The following is a 17,925-nucleotide window of genomic DNA, read 5'->3' on the forward strand; positions in this document are numbered from 1 at the left end:
TTTTTTTTCAATGTGGGATCAAATTCCAGGCATCAGGCTTGCATGGCAAATACTCTACCTCTGAGCCCTTTCCACCTTATTCTGAGACTGGATCTCTCACGGAACCTGGAACTCATTCATCCAACCCCAGAGGTCCCCTGGGATTGCAGGTGCACTGCGTCACTGGCTTCTTATGTGGGCATCACGGATTGAACTGAAGTCCTGATGCTTGACTGGCAATAACTTCGCCAAGGGAGCCAGTTCCCCAGCTCATCCACACTTCTCCCTCCCTTCCTCCCTCCTCTTTCTTTCTTCCTTCCTTCCTTTCTTTTTTTTTTTTTCTTCCTTCCTTCACATAGCTTTTGCTGTCCTGGAACTCCTTATGTAGACCAAACTGGCCTCAAACTTAGAGATCTTTGTGCCTCTGCTCTCCCAAGTGCTGGGACCAAAGACATGCACCACCATCCACAGCCATACCTCTCTCTCATGTCATCCTTGCGTGGTGGCCACACTATTTCTCTGCGTTGTTCCAGTTTTAGTATATTTTCTGCCAAGGTGAGCACACCATACTCCTTTCACGTGAGAGAAAACTAAGGTGTCTCCCTCTGTGGGATAGGCCCTCTGGTTTAAGACCAGATCTTTCTAGAAAACTAGATTGACTGTGGATGATGCACACTTATTCTAAAGATATTAGGGGCTGAAAAGCAGTGCTTGGGAGCAGAATTAGTAAATGTTTCTGGTAAAAGGCCAGGCAGTGAATATTTTAGACTTTGAGAACCATACAGATTCTGTTACAACCACTTGACACTTGTCATCTTGCACAAGGAACCATGAGACTGTAAATAAATGATCGTGACTGTGCTCCTGTAAAGTGTTACATATACACACTGAAATTTAGGGTTACCATAATTTTCACATGTCATGAAATACTATTCTGCTTTTGACTTTTTTTTTTTTTTTTTTTTTGGTTTTTCGAGACAGGGTTTCTCTGTGGCTTTGGAGGCTGTCCTGGAACTCGCTTGGTAGTCCAGGCTGCTCTCGAACTCACAGAGATCCGCCTGCCTCTGCCTCCCGAGTGCTGGGATTAAAGGCGTGCGCCACCAACACCCGGCATGCTTTTGACTTTTTAAACAAAAACATCCTTTGCTTGCAGACCACACTAAACCAGGATTTGGCCTTGGCTGGAGTTTGCTAGTCAACATTATATAGACTACAGTTCCTATGGATCAAGCAAGGACTGAGCAATTGAGCCTTTACTGTTAGCTTGTTAGTTGTTTGTATGTTTCTTTTTCACTTAATTTCTAAAAAGACAAATGCCTTTTTCCTTCCACCCCTCCACTCCAACTCACCCCTCCCATACCTCAATCTTTTGTGATGCTTGGGACTGAATCCAGGGCCTTGCATATGACAAGCAAATAAATTTCTCGATGTCACCAACTCTTTTGATTTTTGAGACAGGATCTTACTAAGTAGCCTTCAACCCATTCTGTTCCCTAGATTGGCCATGAGCTTTAAACCTCCGGCCTCAGCTTTGAACTTTTGAACCTCCTGCCTTCAGCCTCCTGAGTAGCTTTGATTACAAACCTGTTCTGCCAGGCCCCAATTCCTCTGTGTTTCTAAACCATCTTAAATGTCTACAACGCAAGGCGACTAATTTTAAAATTCATCAAAATTTCCACATCTCCATGAATACTGCTGAACTGTAGCAACTTCGCCCGAGAAACCTCCTGCGGAGCAAAACTGCTACACTAGGCGAACATCCCCAGCTGGAAGACCCTGTCCTGCCGGAGCGGAGCTGACACACCGGAGAAGCCTTTCTCTGAGGCAAGGCTGTAAGCTGCCAAGCTTACTGCAACCTGTGGTGGTCCTTGGCTCCCGAGCTCCAGGATACCTTTCCACCTGAGCTGTGTAACACTCAGTATCCTTGGCTCCCGAGCTCCAGGATACCTTTCCACCTGAGCTGTGTAACACTGGGTATTCTGTGACTCCCGAGTGCCAGAATACCTGGCCCACTCCTGTTCCATCCTGTCCTGACCCATCCCGACGAAACGCTTACAATAGCTCCATGGCAAGAGCTGAGGTTGAAGACTATACCCTGGGGTATGGAGGAGACTCTCTCCCTCCCCTCCATCCCCCCTCCCTTCCCTCCCTCCTGTCCCTCCCTCCTTCCTCCCTTCCCTTCCTCCCTTTGTACTTGTGCTGGCAAGTACTCTACCACTGAGGTACATCCCCAACCCGCAAGAGTCTATTTTTAAAAGTTATGGGGTGTGAAGTTTGATCTTAGTAGGTAACTTTCCCCCTGAGGAACACAAAAATTAATGGAAAAACAGGAGGATAGCGTTCATGAGTTGATCCTAGAGACAGGAGCTGTAATCAATTCCAGAGTCATTGATTATTTCTGGGTGGTGGTGTTAATGTATGAACTAACATCTTGTGTACACCATTTGGTTAAAATTCTCATCGTTGTTTTGGGAATTGTGATAGTACATACACACTTGTTTTGTGTTTTGGCATAGGGGAGGGTTGTCATTCTAGACAATACAGAGAAACATGTAGGCTGGTTATGGTTAAGATCAGCAATTAGCAGCACTCAGGAGGCAGAGGCAGGTGGATCTCTGTGAGTTCGAGGCCAGCCTGGTCTACAGAACCGATTCCAGGACAGCTTCCAAAGCCACAGAGAAACCCTGTTTCAAAAAAACAAAACAAAACAAAACAAAACAACAAAAAAAATCAGCAATTAGGAGGCAGAGGCAGAAGGATGGAGAGTTAGAGGCCCAGCTGGGCTGTACAACAACACTCAACAAAAATTCAAACCAGAGGCTGGAGAGAAAATTCATCTGCTCTTCCAGAGGCCTTGGGCTTAGTTCCCAGCAGTTACTTCAGGCAGCTCACAACTCCTTGTAACTCTAGCTCTAAGGCAGTGGTTCTCAACCTTCCTAATGCTGTGCAACCCTTTCATACAATTCCTCATGTTGTGGTGACCCCCACCACAAATAAAATTATTCCATCACTACTTCATAACTATAATTTTACTACTGTTTTGGATTGTAATGTAAATATCTTCCAAGGGATCTGACCCCACAGGTTGAGAATCACTACTCTAGGGAATCTGCTGCCCTCTTCTGGCATTCTCGTGTACATGCACATACATAGTTTCATACACATATATACACATAATTAAAAAAATAAAATCAAGCCGGGCATTGGTGGCGCACGCCTTTAATCCCAGCACTCGGGAGGCAGAGGCAGGGGGATCTCTGTGAGTTTGAGACCAGCCTGGTCTACAAGAGCTACTAGTTCCAGGACAGCCTCCAAAGCCACAGAGAAACCCTGCCTCGAAAAACCAAAAAAAAAAAAATCATTATATGGAAGTGTCAAGATGAAATTCATCACGTGTATATGCCAATAAAAATAAAAGACAAAAAAGAATATTTTACGTGGTACTAATAGCAATGTATCTCTTATTCTTTCTTTGCTCTGTTGCTCATATCTCACATTGATTTTATTAAAGAGAAAGGGTGTGTGTGTGTATGTGTGTGTGTGTGTTTGTTTGGGTGTTTGCACTGTAAATAAACTCCTGAGGATAAACAAGTAACGTTTCCTCAAGGGCTTCAGAGTATGTACTAAACCTCAGATCTCTGCTGTGTGGTAGAGAATGCATTAGGATTCCAGGACTGAGGTACTGCCGAGATCAGCGGCCTCTTCTAGAGCCCCTCACTTCAGTCCGACACCCCACCCTGCCTGCTCCCAACCAGGTGCTTCCACTGAGGAAAGAGCAAGTGCTGGCAATTCAGAGCCTCTACCCTTTCTTTCAACCCCTTTGGAAGGCAGTAATGGTGTCGGCCTGCTTCCTGCTGGCACCGAGGGTTCAGCGGAGAAACGGCAGCCAGACCCGACCACCACCCAACGGATTGATCATGATTGTGGTCGAAAGCAGGCAGCAAAGCTGTGTGACAAGTCTGCCTGCCATGGTACCTGCCATCGTGAGCACCCAGGATGTGGAGACATAGTCCGGCTACAGGCTGCCCAGCCTGTCCTTATGACGTTAGCCCCTGGTAGAGTGTGGACTGACCAGAGCCACCAGCTGAAGGCTCATGGTTTCTGAGTGCTGGTGTCTCCTGAAGCCTCAGAGGATTTCTTGCAATTCCCTTCTGTCTTGTCACATGCTTAAAAACAAGTAAAAAATTTCACAGCTTGTATAATTGAACCATTCGGGGTTCATTTTACATTTGGGACTATTATAACCCCTTTATGCAATGGACTGTGAAGAGCCAAGAAAAAAAAATTGGACAGCATAAATTGGACTTGGCGAGTTTAAAAAAGAAAAGGAGAATATGCAGTTGGATGGGTAGGAAAATGGGGCTGGGCTGGATCTGGGAGGAGTTGGCAGAGGAAATGAATATTATCAAAATACATTGTATGAAATTCACAAAGAATACAAATGTTATTTTTAAAAAAGAAAAGAAAAGAAAAAGTCACAGGAAGCAAGTGCAAGATCAGCCTCAGGAGCACAGTTCCTTCTGCAGGAATCCCAAAGCGAAGGCAGTTCCTGAACGGGTGTGTGTGTGTGTGTGTGTGTGTGTGTGTGTGTGTGTGTGTGCTGTAAAAGCACACACACACACACACACACACACACACACACACACACACTCGACCTACAGCTCTGTGGGAGGGCTCAGCAGGCCAGGCACAGCTCGAGGATGCTATTATCTGGCTGTTCCTCACACATTTTTCTCAAAGATCCAATTTTTATCTGTTCTGTGCTCCCTTTAGCAGACTTCCCTCCGGTCCCCTCTCACATCCAAGTCTTACTTGGCTCTGGGACCTGGGAGTCTGGTAGACCTATCAGAAGACTTCATCTCTGGGGCAGATGGCAACACTGGAGAAGAGAAAGGTGACAGGGTGTGGCTGTACACGGGGGCCTGGGGCACTGTCTGTATCCAGTGTGCACCCCGAAAGGCCTCCAGAGGCCTTGGCAGTGGCAGCACTTCCCTTCCTCTCCTTTTCCTGCTGCTTGAGTCCACTTTTCAGAGGACATGGAATTTGAGACCTGGAATGCCTTTGAGTCACTTTCTTTTAGACTCTGACACACTGTTCTAGATTCACAACCCCAATTCATCTCATTTCCAAGGGATCCGACAGTCCAGGAATGACCGAGAACATCCTGAGATCACATCCCACCACTGGAGCTTAGATCTAAAGTGTCCTGGGCTGGAGTGAAGCTTTTCGGGGTTGAATCCAGGGAGCTAACCCAGAGCCTGAAGATATGGGCTTCATACTAGATGGAACAAGGCACATTTGCCTTTCTAGACTTCGACTGGAAGGGGGTGACAATCGGTCAAGGAGGGGTTGAAGGACTGAGCTGAGAGACAGATGAGAGGAACCCTGCCCCCATGGGGCCCGAAGAGGTCTTGGTAGTAGTGTGGGTGGCAGGGAGCCAGAGTTCCAGAGAAAGGCAGGAGGACATAGGGTCTGAGTTGCCTTATAGGGAAGCAACTTCACCAGCGATTCCAGGCTCAGAGTTGACTTTGCCAATTCAGAGCAAGCCTTGGCTCCTTCTTTCTGGTGTGTCATGAAACCCCAGTGTCCCCAGTCACTCTCATCAGCCTGCCACACACAGGCCTCCTACTGGGGTAGGTCCCCAGGGTCTCAGAGGAGAAGCCTCAGGGTTGGGTTTGAGGAATAATTAATTATTAGTAATCAAATAGACTGTTCTGCTATGCAAGGAGTAGGAATAGGCTTATTCCCCCTCCATTTCCCTCCCCCCCCAAGCAAAAATCTTTGCTTGACTTGGGGGGCTCACACCTTTAATCCCAGCACTCCTAAAGAATTTCTTTTCTTACCAAGCGAGTAGTGGGAGTCAGAGACAGGTGGATCTCTGTGAGTTTGAGGCCAGCCTAGCTTACAAAGTGAGTTCCAGGACAGTCAGGGCTACACAGAGAAACCTTGTCTCGAAAAGCAACAACAACAAAACAAACAAACAAACAAACAGATAAAAAGAATGGTCTTATCATGAAGAGAGAAAGATGTGGCCAGATTGCCATGTTCTTTCTGGTTAGCCTTCTGCCAGAACATCTCACTTAGCTCTTTGCCGTAGCTCTACAATGTTAGGAAGAGGTAGGTCTCTGGTACTCCCAGAGAACGGGAAGCCTCCTGAGTGAGGGCTCTGCTGCTATTTCCACTGAAGACACAGAAAAACTATCATCAGATAAAGCAGGCGGCTCATGAAAGCAATCTTAGGGCAGAATACATGATGGAGACAGGTCAGAGACTAGAGGACTGCAGGTCATGCTGGCTCCCGGTGGTGGGATGGATGCGTTCCCAGAACCTGTCTTCCAGTCCCAGTGCCAGTCCTGGTTCCTCCCCACTTGCCTCCATAGAAGGACGGCCACCAGTAGGTGTCCCGCTCTATGGTCGGCCCTACTTCCTCTGCTTTGGCAGTATATTTCCTGATAGTACAATCTTTCATCTCCAAACAGAATTCCAATTGCATTCAAAGTATTTAACTCACTATAAAAACTCTCTCTACAACCAGACAGAACGTGCTATGCCGCTCACACTTACTTCCCTAGGAAAGTCCCTCAAAACATCTGCTCAACTGAAATGATCAGAGCCACGGCACAGCTGCCCTTGTCAGAGGTGGTCTGTGAAGCCAGTGCCTCCGCCTGCCAGACTCCACTTCCTGGTCCTCTCTCTTCTGCCCTAGGAGAGGACAGGGCCACACTCCTTACCTGGATGCTGAGTCTCCAGCATCCTTCCCTGCCTTTCCCATGAGGCCTTGCTTCATCCTTTCTGGAGACAATCAGGTGGTCAGACGAGACCTCCTCCCTCTTCCCCTCCCCCATGCAGTTGGCATCTGCTTGCCTTAGCAGCACATTTGCCTCTAGTCTGTTCCTGTCTAATGACACCCTGTCCTTTGACCCTGGGACCCACACCTTTTCTCCTCAAGATCTTGGTTGGCGTCTCCCCATTCTGTCTGAAAACCTTACTCTTTCTTTTGCTCTCATCATTTGAAATTAAAGAAAAAAAATGGGGGCTTGGGGATAATTGAATGGTAAAATGTTTATTTGGAATGTGTGGAGCCCTGCGTTTGATCCCCAGCACATCTAGAGAGAGAAAGAGAGAGAGAGAGAGAGAGAGAGAGAGAGAGAGAGAGAGAGAGAGAGAGAGAGAGAGTCAGCCAGGGCTACACAGAGAAACCCTGTCTTGAAAACAAAACAAAAACACAAGAATCCCAAAATCACAAGTCAAATCTTGATAAGTGAGGAATGTTGGTTCTGTGCACACATGGAATGCAGCATGAATACAACAGACAGATGAGTGGGTCATGTCCTGGGAGGGACAGAGGGCATCATGTATGAGATCTCATCATGCTACTCAGGATGGCCAGCAATTTAAAACTTATGAATTATTTACTTCTGGAATCTTCCATTTAGTAATTCCAACCACAGGTAACTGAAAACGTGGAAAGTCTGGTGGTAGGAAGCATGCTGTAAAAAAAGAAAGAAAGAAAGGAAAAGAAGCCAGAAACTTTCGCTCCTCTTAAATCTTACAGAGCTCTATTTTAACTTCTCTTCATTTTACTCTCATTGTGCATTTACTGATGGGCTGGTAACTCCACTCCTACTCCTCCATCTTCTCTTCTTTGGACCAATGCCCCTTCCAGGTATTCAGTACCTATTCTTGCACCCCTCCAGGAGGGAAGAAGGAATCTTTCCTCTCCTCCTTCTCCCTCCTCCTGTCTTCTTCTTCTTCTTCTTCTCCTCCTCCTCCTCCTTCCTACTCTTTCCTCCTCCTCCTTCTTCATAGTATCTAGCCCAGGCTGGTCTTTTTTGAGGGGGGGGCGGTTTCAAGACAGGTTTTCTCTGTGGCTTTGGAGGCTGTCCTGGAACTAGCTCTTGTAGACCAGGCTGGTCTCGAACTCACAGAGATACGCCTGCCTCTGCCTCCCAAGTGCTGGAATTAAAGGCATGCCCCATCACTTCCCAGCCACCAGGCTAGTCTTTTTTTTTTTTTTTTTTTTTTTTTGAGACAGGGTTTCTCTGTAGCTTTGGAGGCTGTCCTGGAACTCACTTTGTAGACCAGGCTGGCCTCGAACTCACGAGATCCGCCTGCCTCTGCCTCCCGAGTGCTGGGATTAAAGGCATGCGCCACCAACGCCCGGCTCACCAGGCTAGTCTTGAACATGCAATTTTCCTGCCTTATCATCTGGAATGCTGGGGTTACAGTCACTGTCTACAGCACCCAGATCCTGTTTTCCTAAAGCAGTTCTTGCATCATGGCATTCCTCCCCTAAAAACATCCAACAGACTCTTTCCCTTGGCCCACAAGGCCCTTAAAACTGGCCTTTCCTGTTTGCAGCTGCCTCTCTCTGCTCTTTTCGCCCCCTTATCTGTCTTCCTGATCTCATCTGTAGCATCTCCATCTTTCAGGTGCCAGATTTAATGGCATCTGCTCAGACGGCTTGCCCTAACTTCTGCGCTAAAGGAGCCCCAGTTGCTTATTTGTGCTTAACTCTGTGTAGCGTTTATCAGTATATGATTACCTCATGGAGTCATTATGTATGTCATCTCTCTCCAACAACACCCTGGCCCCACACCTTGAACTCTCCAATGCAAGGTTCTCGAAGCAGGGATCTGTCTGTCTGCCGCCACTGCCTAGGACTCTAACTTGGCGCATGGCAGGCACCGAATATTTGTGGGTGCCTCCAACACTCCCGACGCGTGTGTGGTAAGTACCCATAGAGGAAGCTGTGGAGAGTGTGAAACCTTTCCTCTCCTCTAGGTCTCTGTGCAGCCCATGGCCATCTGCCTCTTCCTGTTTTTGTCCCCATTTCCTAGTACACTAGATACTTGCCAGGTGGGTGTTAGGTAAGGCGTACTTGGGAGAATGGGAGCCAACAAGTCCACAAAACACAGGCCAAAGTCCAGATTGATGGTATCAAGCCTGAATGACTCCAGCTGCATCTAATTTAACCTGGGCTGACTCACTGGAACCTTGTGGCTTAGTTGTCTGATTCTGCTCTTTTCCAAGCTTCAATTAAGGGAGCAACAAAAGATCCCTGTTATGAGCCATGAGTGGTGATCTCATCAGCTAAAACAAATATTTTCTTTCTGGGCATATTTATAGAACTCTTTCTTGTTTCCTTGGACGACCCTGGCTGGCATCATCTGTTTACCTCCTCTTCATCTGGGGCTGCATGTGTGGGGAGCAGCTTTCTATCTGTGCCTCCTGGCTGTGCTGGATTTCAAATTCTTCTGCTTTGCTTCTCTTTGCTTTCATCTGCAGGGCTCTTGTCAAGTCAGTTTGTAATCTCCAGTTACCGAGGCAGTAACTAGTACTGTTTAAAAGAAGGAGAAAGAGGAGGAGGAGGAGGAGGGGGAGGGGAAAGAGGAGGGGGAGGAGGGGGAGGAGGAGGAGGGGAAAGAGGAGGAGGGGGAGGGGGAGGAGGGGAAAGAGGAGGAGGGGGAGGAGGGGAAAGAGGAGGAGGAGGTGGCCTAGGCTCCAGGCCAGCACTGATTTTTCTTAGCAGTGCCTCTGTCCTCCCATAGGATGGAATTCGGTATCTATTTCCCCTTTTTCTACCAGTCAAATGCTTTGGATGTTAGGCCATCCTTGGTGCCCTCACTGGGTATGAAGCACACACCATATCCCCAGGCCATTAGACCCATGCCCGACTTTCTCCTAGGGTGTTGGCTCCTGCCACCTGGGAATGTTTGCCAAGTTTGCAGGAAAAGGTACCGTGGCCACCAGAAAGAGACCCTTCTCTCCTTGCACAGAGAGAGAAGCTGTCTTTGTGCCCCTTGGCCTCTTAGATCTAATATGTTTTCTTCTTGGTGATGGCTGCTCAGCCATGCATTCTGAGGTGAATGTTTTTCTTTGTCTTTTCTTTTTTTTTTTTTTTTGGGTTTTCGAGACAGGGTTTCTCTGTGGCTTTGGAGGCTGTCCTGGAACTAGCTCTTATAGACCAGGCTGGTCTCGAACTCACAGAGATCCGCCTGCCTCTGCCTCCAGAGTGCTGGGACTAAAGGCGTGCGCCACCAACACCCGGCTTTCTTTGTCTTTTCAAGACAGGGTTTCTCTGTGTAGCCTTGGCTGTACTGGAATTAGCTATGCAGACCAGGCTGTCCTCGGACTCACAGAGATCTGCCTGCCTCTGAGGCACATTTTTGGGAGACTGGAAAGCATCTTGTTTATGCCCAAAGCATCGATGGACATAGAGTTGACAAACATATGACACAGAGTAATGCCAAGAGGAAATGACCAGGAAGATGTTGGAATGCTTATGGTGATGACAAGACAGTCCAGGAACTCACTGAGTGGCTAACTGCGTTTGAACGAGTCACTCACTGAAGCTTCGCTTTCAGTGAAGAAGCTAAAACACATCCCATTAAGTCATAAATGTCCACTAAGAATTAAAGGGTATTGTCCACCGATAAGCCCAGTGGACTTAGGAAAGGAAGGGAGGAGGCACTAGCTGGGAGAGTAGGTTGAAGCAAGCAGGGGATCCACTGCTTGTTGGAAAGCTTGGACTCACTGATCATTGTCTTAAAATAGAAACATTTGGACACGGCACCAGTCAAAAGATCTTTTATTATTAATTGGAGATGTGTGAGGCTTCCTCAGAGATGTCAAAATTCTGTGTTTAGTTTGGTGATTTCTTTTTTTCAAGACAGAGTTTCTCTGTGTAGCCCTGGCTGTCCTGAAACTCACTCTGTAGACCAGGCTGTCCTTGAACTCATAGAGATCCTCCTGCCTCTGCCTTCCCAGTGCTGGGATTAAAAGAGTGTGCTCCACCACCACCACCTGGCTAATTTGGAATTTTATGGCAAAGAACAGAGTTTGGGGGGTCTGAACAGTTCTAGAGAAGTCAGGACTTGTGCTCATGCAGCCTTTGCCATAAGTCGGAGCTTCAGGGTTCTGCCAGCTTCACTTTCAAAAGGGCCATTTGGTCGGGCGGTGGTGGCACATGCCTTTAATCCCAGCACTCGGGAGGCAGAGGCAGGCGGATCTCTGTGAGTTCGAGGCCGGGCTGGACCGATAGCCTCCAAAACAATACAGAGAAACCCTGTCTCGTAAAAACCAAAAAAAAAAAAAAAAAAAAAAAAAAAAAAGGGCCGTTTGCTGTCAGTACCTCGATGATTCAGATGGAGACGAGCAGGTGTAAGTGGGTGTGTGGGCGGAGGAAGAGCACCTGGGGCCCTTTCCTGTGGACATGGCCCCTGGGCTGGGGTGTGCCTGCATGCATTGAAATGAGTTCCTGGGCAAGCTTCAAGACATGAAGTCACCCTTCCTCTCTCTATCTACTCTTGGTTTTGAACCAGAATCTTTCTGGTGCTGACCCATGTCCAACTTTGGCTGTAAAGGAAAAACAAAAAAAACAAAAACGCAGCAGGGCGGTGGTGGCGCACGCCTTTAATCCCAGCAATTGGGAGGCAGAGGCAGGCGGATCTCTGTGAGTTCGAGGCCAACCTAATCTACAGAGTAAATTCCAGGGCAGGCTCCAAAGCTGCAAAGAGAAACCCTGTCCTGAAAAACAAAAGAAAAAAAAATAAAACAACAACAACAACAAAAAAGTGGTTGGGAACAACTGGATACAGTCTGTAAGGAGGCAACAATGACAAGTGACTGAATACTAGGAAACAGATCTTTTTCAAAATGCAATTAGGATGGCCTTATGGCGAGAGAGGAGGCAGAGGGGGGGTGAGAATCACTTCTTTTTCTCTGCAGTTTTGGATGTGGAAGGGATATATGTGATACTCAAGGGGTTGGGTTTGTTTGTTTGACTGTTTGTCTGTCTTTATTCGGAGGCAAATACAAAGCTAACTGGGCTTTGTGTGCAATCCCAGACTCAGGGTTAGTGTAGGAAGGTATTGATTGGGATATCTTGTTAAGCCCAGGTCTTTCAAGTTACCTCGGATTCTCTCTTTTTCTAGAAACTGTGGAGGATCAAGGCACAGGGAGAGTTTAGTTATAATGGGGCTGGTTAAATTTACAAAGGACCTGTGACTCAGAACCTTGGATGGGCACTGCAGAAGCCATGCACTTGCTGTTTCTGACATGTCTTGATCTTAGGTTTAACTATTCTGATATTTGGTGGGTTAGATGTAGTATAAGAAAGAGTGGTAAAATGAGTGTGAACCCGTATTCTGCATTAATCACTTGCTAATTTTTGGACCCCTGTGCAAAGCACGCTCTCCTTGATACTGCAGATGGTTTTCCAGCTTACTTTTCATGCCGTGAAGCTTGCCAAGTAAGAAATAAATATGACAGTAGCTATAAACCGTTGTGTCTCGAGCAAACACAGTACATCTGTCCCTCTGGATAAACCCTCCTGTAAGCTCTGGTTGAGTGCTTCTGTCTGGAAGTGTTGGTGGAAACTGATTGCAGGTTTGAATCTCAAAACCTGTGAAATCCACCCATTCCAACAGCCCCCCCTGTTTATCAGCATCCCATTGCTGAAGTCTGCTGCGTGGCACTGATCTCCTTCCCAAGTGCTGGGATTGCAGGCGCATACATACTAGGGTGCTCAGTTATACAATCTTTTTTTTTTTTTTTTTTGGTTTTTCAAGATAGGGTTTCTCTGTGGCTTTAGAGGCTGTCCTGGAACTCGCTTGGTAGTCCAGGCTGGTCTCGAACTCACAGAGATCCACCTGCCTCTGCCTCCCGAGTGCTGGGATTAAAGGCGTGCGCCACCAACGCCCAGCCAGTTATACAATCTTAATGTATTGCAAGAAGCAAAATAAGTTTGGGGTGTGTGCCCCCCCACTCTGGAGGACGGGGATGGAATAGCAATGGGAAGTCACATTGTCATGTCTGCTTTGCTCAGGGTTAAGGTCAGGTTAGAATTTTAGAAATGTCACTCCTAATTCAGAGGGTGAGCTAGAGGGGCAGGAGGGGTGGGAACTGGGGAAACCGGGGAGATCTGAGAGCTCCTGCCAATGCCTAGGTCCAGAGTTAGGCTGGAGAATGGGTGTGAGGGGAGATGCAGCTCAGTCTGAATGATGCTAAATACCCGGGAGGCTTCTCCCAATGGCTTAAAATAAATCGTGTTAAAATGCACCTAGCAGCCAGGCACAGTGGCACTCACCTTTAATCCCAGTCCTCAGGAGGCCGAGGAAGACCGATCTCTCTCAGTCAGGCTACATAAAGAGACCCCGTCTCAAAAGAGCAACAACAGTAAGGCACATGGCGTGTTACCGTCTTAACCTTTAGACGTGAACCAAGCGCGCTGCGTCAGGTGCATTAGAATACTACGTGTGGGGCCGGGCGTTGGTGGCGCACGCCTTTAGTCCCAGCACTTGGGAGGCAGAGGCAGGCGGATCTCTGTGAGTTCGAGGCCAGCCTGGTCTACAAGAGCTAGTTCCAGGACAGCCTCCAAAGCCACAGAGAAACCCTGTCTCGAAAAACCAAAAAAAAAAAAAAAAAAAAAAAAAAAAAGAATACTACGTGTGGGGTGGAGAGATGGCTGCTCACATCAAGTGCTTACTGTCGTCCCAAAGAACTTGGGCTCACAGCCCCAGAACTGGGGCGCTGGAAGAAAAGATGTGGGGCTGGGTGTGGTGACACAGACTTCCAGTCCTAGAACTTGGGAGCCAGAGGCAGGAGGATGGAGTGTTCAAGGCCAGCCTGGACTATACAGTGAGCTCAAGTTGAGTTTGGTCAGTATGGTAGGATTCTGAAACGCCACACTCCCTGAAAGCAAGGGTTCCCACCATCGTCTCCACCACATAAGACTGAAACTCTGCTCCCGACACCATCCCCAGCCTGAGCAATTCTATGAATTTCTGCATGAATTTGGCTATTCTAGGAGCCTCATATAAATCATACCGAGTAATATTTTCTTTTTTGTAGCTGGCTGATTTCACTTACTATAATGTCCCAACTGTCAGAAAAAATTTTTCCCTTGTAAGGTCAGATATACATACATACATACATACATACATACATACATACATACACATATTCTATGCTGTTATTATGATGCACAATAAAAATGTAGTTTACATTATGATCTGTTACATATGTGTATATTATTGAAATCATATCTCATTAGTAAGTGTTATACAATGTGTATTACTTAAGTAAATATTTTAGATCCAAACCACACTTCTTTTAGGTGAAGTACTGGCATGTTCCTATTCTGTTCCTTTAAAAAACAATGCTGCTACAACCCTCTAACTCAATTTCATGACACACTAATGGGTTGTGATCCCCAGTTTGTAAATAATTGGTCTGTTTAGACAGTGAAGTTATCCAGGAAAATAGCAAGACTTGGTGTGGAGTAGTGCCAAGGCTTTGAATGAATCTGGAGGGGAAAAGCTATGCCACACGTTTGTCTTCATGAATGGCCTGCAACTGCAGCACACGCTACTAAGTTAAGTTAGAACTATCGGTTTGTATTGCGTGTAAACAGAATAATTCCAGGCTGCGCTGACTTTCCCAGCGGCCTGCAGCTGGCACAGGCCTTTTGCGCTGATTTATTCGCTGCCAGTGGCCATTGCTATCCATTTTTTTATCCCCTTCATGTTTCCAGGCTCCATTCTCTGCTCCTGGAATGGGGAGTAGGATCCAAAGCAGTGATGGTGGCCTCTAGATCTCCCAGAATCCCCAGAGGTCTAGAACCCCCAGGAGAGGGGCAATGTGTGTACTGGATGGTGGGGTGTGACTGAACCTCCGGCCTGCATGCTGGGCTGTGCCTTGCCAAGAGTGGTGTGCAGGTTTTGGGAAGCACTGAGAACAGAGGGCAGGCCTCACCCCCCCCCCCAGGGTGTACACCAGGATACCTGAGGGTCCAGGATGTTCAAAGCCTTTGCCATTGCCTTCCTGGGTCATTGCTCTCTCAGCTGCATCTGTTAAATATTAACAAACCAATGTCCCCAGGGAGTCACTATCATTAATTAGCTAATCTCTGTGGCATCTCACAGGGTGAGGTCAGGCCAGTCATCTTGTGAATAGCAGCAAAAATTTAATGAGGGTGGGGGGAGCAGGGGGCCATTCCGCCTTCCTCTGGCACCTCCTGCGTCATGTACAGCGGTGGTTGTGGAAGACACGGCAGAGTCTGCTTTTGGCACACTGGCCTAAGAGCAGTGTAGGAGTGGTCACCTGAGCAAAAGTCCAGGGATGAGGACGCATTTGACTTGTTCAGAAAATGGGTCTGGGGTTGTTCCCATCACGAACTTAGAACTCAGTGGCAGACAGCTAGATAGGGACTAGGTGGGGAGCTTGTCAGGATTGAGGAGAGGCTGAGTGATTTAACCAATGAGGATCACAGAGAACCTCAGCCTGGGCCATTTGAGTAGCAAAACATCTGTGCCTTGAGAATACCTGTAAAGCTGGGTGGAACAGCACTTAGCTAACAGGAAGGAGGCCCTGGCTGCTAGTCCCAGCGCCAGACAGAGTGGCGGTCCTCCATCTTCCTAAAGCTGTGACCCTTTAATACAGTCCCTCATGTTGTGGTGACCCCCAACCATAAAATTATTTTTTGTTGCCACTTCATAACTGTAATTTTGCTACTGTTATGAATCGTGATGTAAATATTTGTATTTTCTGATGGTCTTAGGTGACCCCTGTGAAAGGGTGGTTCAACACTCCAAAGGGGTCGTGACCCACAAGTTGAGAACCACTGAGATAGAGACAGGAGAGGGAGCCGGGCGTTGGTGGTGCACGCCTTTAATCCCAGCACTCAGAAGGCAGAGGCAGGCGGATCTCTGTGAGTTCGAGGCCAGCCTGGTCTACAAGAGCGAGTTCCAGGATAGCCTCCAAAGCCACAGAGAAACCCTGTCTCGAAAAACAAAACAATAACAAAAAAAAAAAAAAGAGACAGGAGAGGGAAAGGAAATGGGGGGGGGTGAACATCCATGAAACACACTGATTGGTTTGGAGATTCAACTATACAAAAACGTACAGATTTTATGCAACTTTCTGTATATGGTACTCAATATTACTCAAGGTTCTGTTTGAGCAAGGACTGCATTTTACCCTTATAACCCAATGAGGTTGAGACTGGTCAGTGACATCCTCATAGCTCTGTTCCAACCCCATAGTCCCAGCCCCTTTCCTCCCGAGAGCATGGAATTAAAGTGTGAGTAGCTTGATCTGTGTGAAATAGAAAAAGAGCCTGGTTGCTCTGATCCAGGGCTTTTTACACTACTCCCAGATCCTCCCCTGTCACCCTGCCTCCTCTGCCTAGCCCTGTCAGCCCTTACTCGTTCCTGGCGTGGCTAGGAGAGAGGACACCTTGGGGTCCTCGTATGTGTATCTGCAGAGTTAGCACTGTATGTGCTTTGTCCTAGTGTCTGACGGGCCTCTCTGAATAAAGCTTGGTCCAGACTCTCTCCCGACTGGCCAACCCGATGCCCGGGGATCCATCCCCAGCACCACAGACATTTTTGATGGAGAAGACCATTAAGCCTGATTGCTGGACCTGCCTGAAGGACTGTTTCAGCTCAGGGGGTCAGGATCAGCTGGGCAACAGCATAGCAAGCCCCTGTCTCAAAAGAGGAAAGCAAAACAAAACAAGAAAAACAAAACGACTAAGGCCGGCCCATAGTTCAGTGAGTAGTCATGGGGTTAAGAACATGAGATGGGGCAGCCGGCAGGCACAGAGGCGTTGGGAGCCTCTGCTCCCCTGAGTCCTGGCTTGCCCATCTGCTGAGGGTCCCGGGCTGCTGAGATTGCCCACTTAACCCAGGCCACTCTGCACACTGGAGACCGTTGTTCTGCGCTGCCTAGGGCAGAGGAGGTGCTGCGGGGCACCCTGACCTAGTGAATGTGGGGAGCCGTGCTTTCTCCTCTCAGGACAAGCTAATTTACTGCAGATCCAAACAGCTCCTATGGAAGCTGGGTCTCCGGAAGGCACAGCTGGCCTCCAGCACAGAATTCCAGGACAGGAAGTGCTTCTTGGGGGTCTCACATTAGCTAGACAATCCCTACTGTGGAAATCCATTTAAACACGCCCTGCATCTAGACAGTTCGTCTTAGTTTCAGCCTCCCAGCTAGGTACTGATTCTCCTTCACTGTTTTGTTGACACCGGCCCTACATTTTAACACAATCAAGTTTTCACCTCCGCTCCCTCCCTGAGGTTGGGGGAGGAGAGGATCTGAGATTTAGAGAGAATACAGGCCACCCACATCCTCCTGCCCTAGGAAGAGGAGTAAAAGAAGCTGCATCCAAGAACTCAGTGTGCTCTCTCTTCGAAAGGCTACTTTGGAAGGTTCCCTTAGCCAAACAAGAACCTGAGGGGAGCCTGGGGTATACAAACCTTGGATGAGGAGTGGAAGGAGTTGAGGTGAGCAGAGGGCTGGAGAGAGCATGTGTGGAGAACTCAAGTTTCCGAGTAACCGGTGTGTTTTGAGTCAGGTAATAGGCCTGGAAAAGCCACACCTCTTTATTTCTCTGCTTCAAGAAGCCTGGCTACTCATTAAGCCAAGTGATTCTTCTCATTCATTTAATAAGCATCCATGGACCCAGGGCCTGGAGAGAGGGCTCAGAGATTAAGAGCTCTGGTGGTTGTAGACAGTTTCTTTCCCACCTGGTACCGCAGCCCTTTAGGCCCAAATAAACACACGAGGTTTATATTAGTTATAAACTGTCTGGCCGATGGCTCAGGCTTCTTATTGCCTAGCTCTCTCTTAATTATTAACTCATTTCTATTAATCTAAGCGTTTCCACGTCATCTTGGCTTGCCGGAGAATGCCTGGACCTGGCGGCTCCTCTCTGCATCCTCTCCCCAGAATTCTCATCTGGTAGCCCCACCTCTACTTCCTGCCTGGCTACTCGCCAATCAGTGTTTTATTCATCAACCAATAAGTGAAACATATATACAGAAGGACATCCCCCATCAGGTCGTTTTTCTGGAAGACCAGAATTTCCAGCACCCACATAGCAGCTCACAACTGTCTGCAACTCAGTTCCAGGGGAATCAGATGCCCTCTTCTGGCCTC

At 47.7% G+C, this 17,925-nt stretch overlaps 1 long non-coding RNA gene across 1 annotated transcript in view; it reads right to left on the reverse strand.

The window, feature by feature from the left end:
* The window catches only part of LOC121137248, a 31,560-nt gene that overhangs the window by 13,014 nt on the left and 621 nt on the right, over nucleotides 1-17,925 (reverse strand). The window lies entirely within an intron of this gene.

This window comes from Mesocricetus auratus, unplaced genomic scaffold (assembly GCF_017639785.1).
Source record: "Mesocricetus auratus isolate SY011 unplaced genomic scaffold, BCM_Maur_2.0 Super-Scaffold_100676, whole genome shotgun sequence".
NCBI classification, from domain to species: domain Eukaryota; kingdom Metazoa; phylum Chordata; class Mammalia; order Rodentia; family Cricetidae; genus Mesocricetus; species Mesocricetus auratus.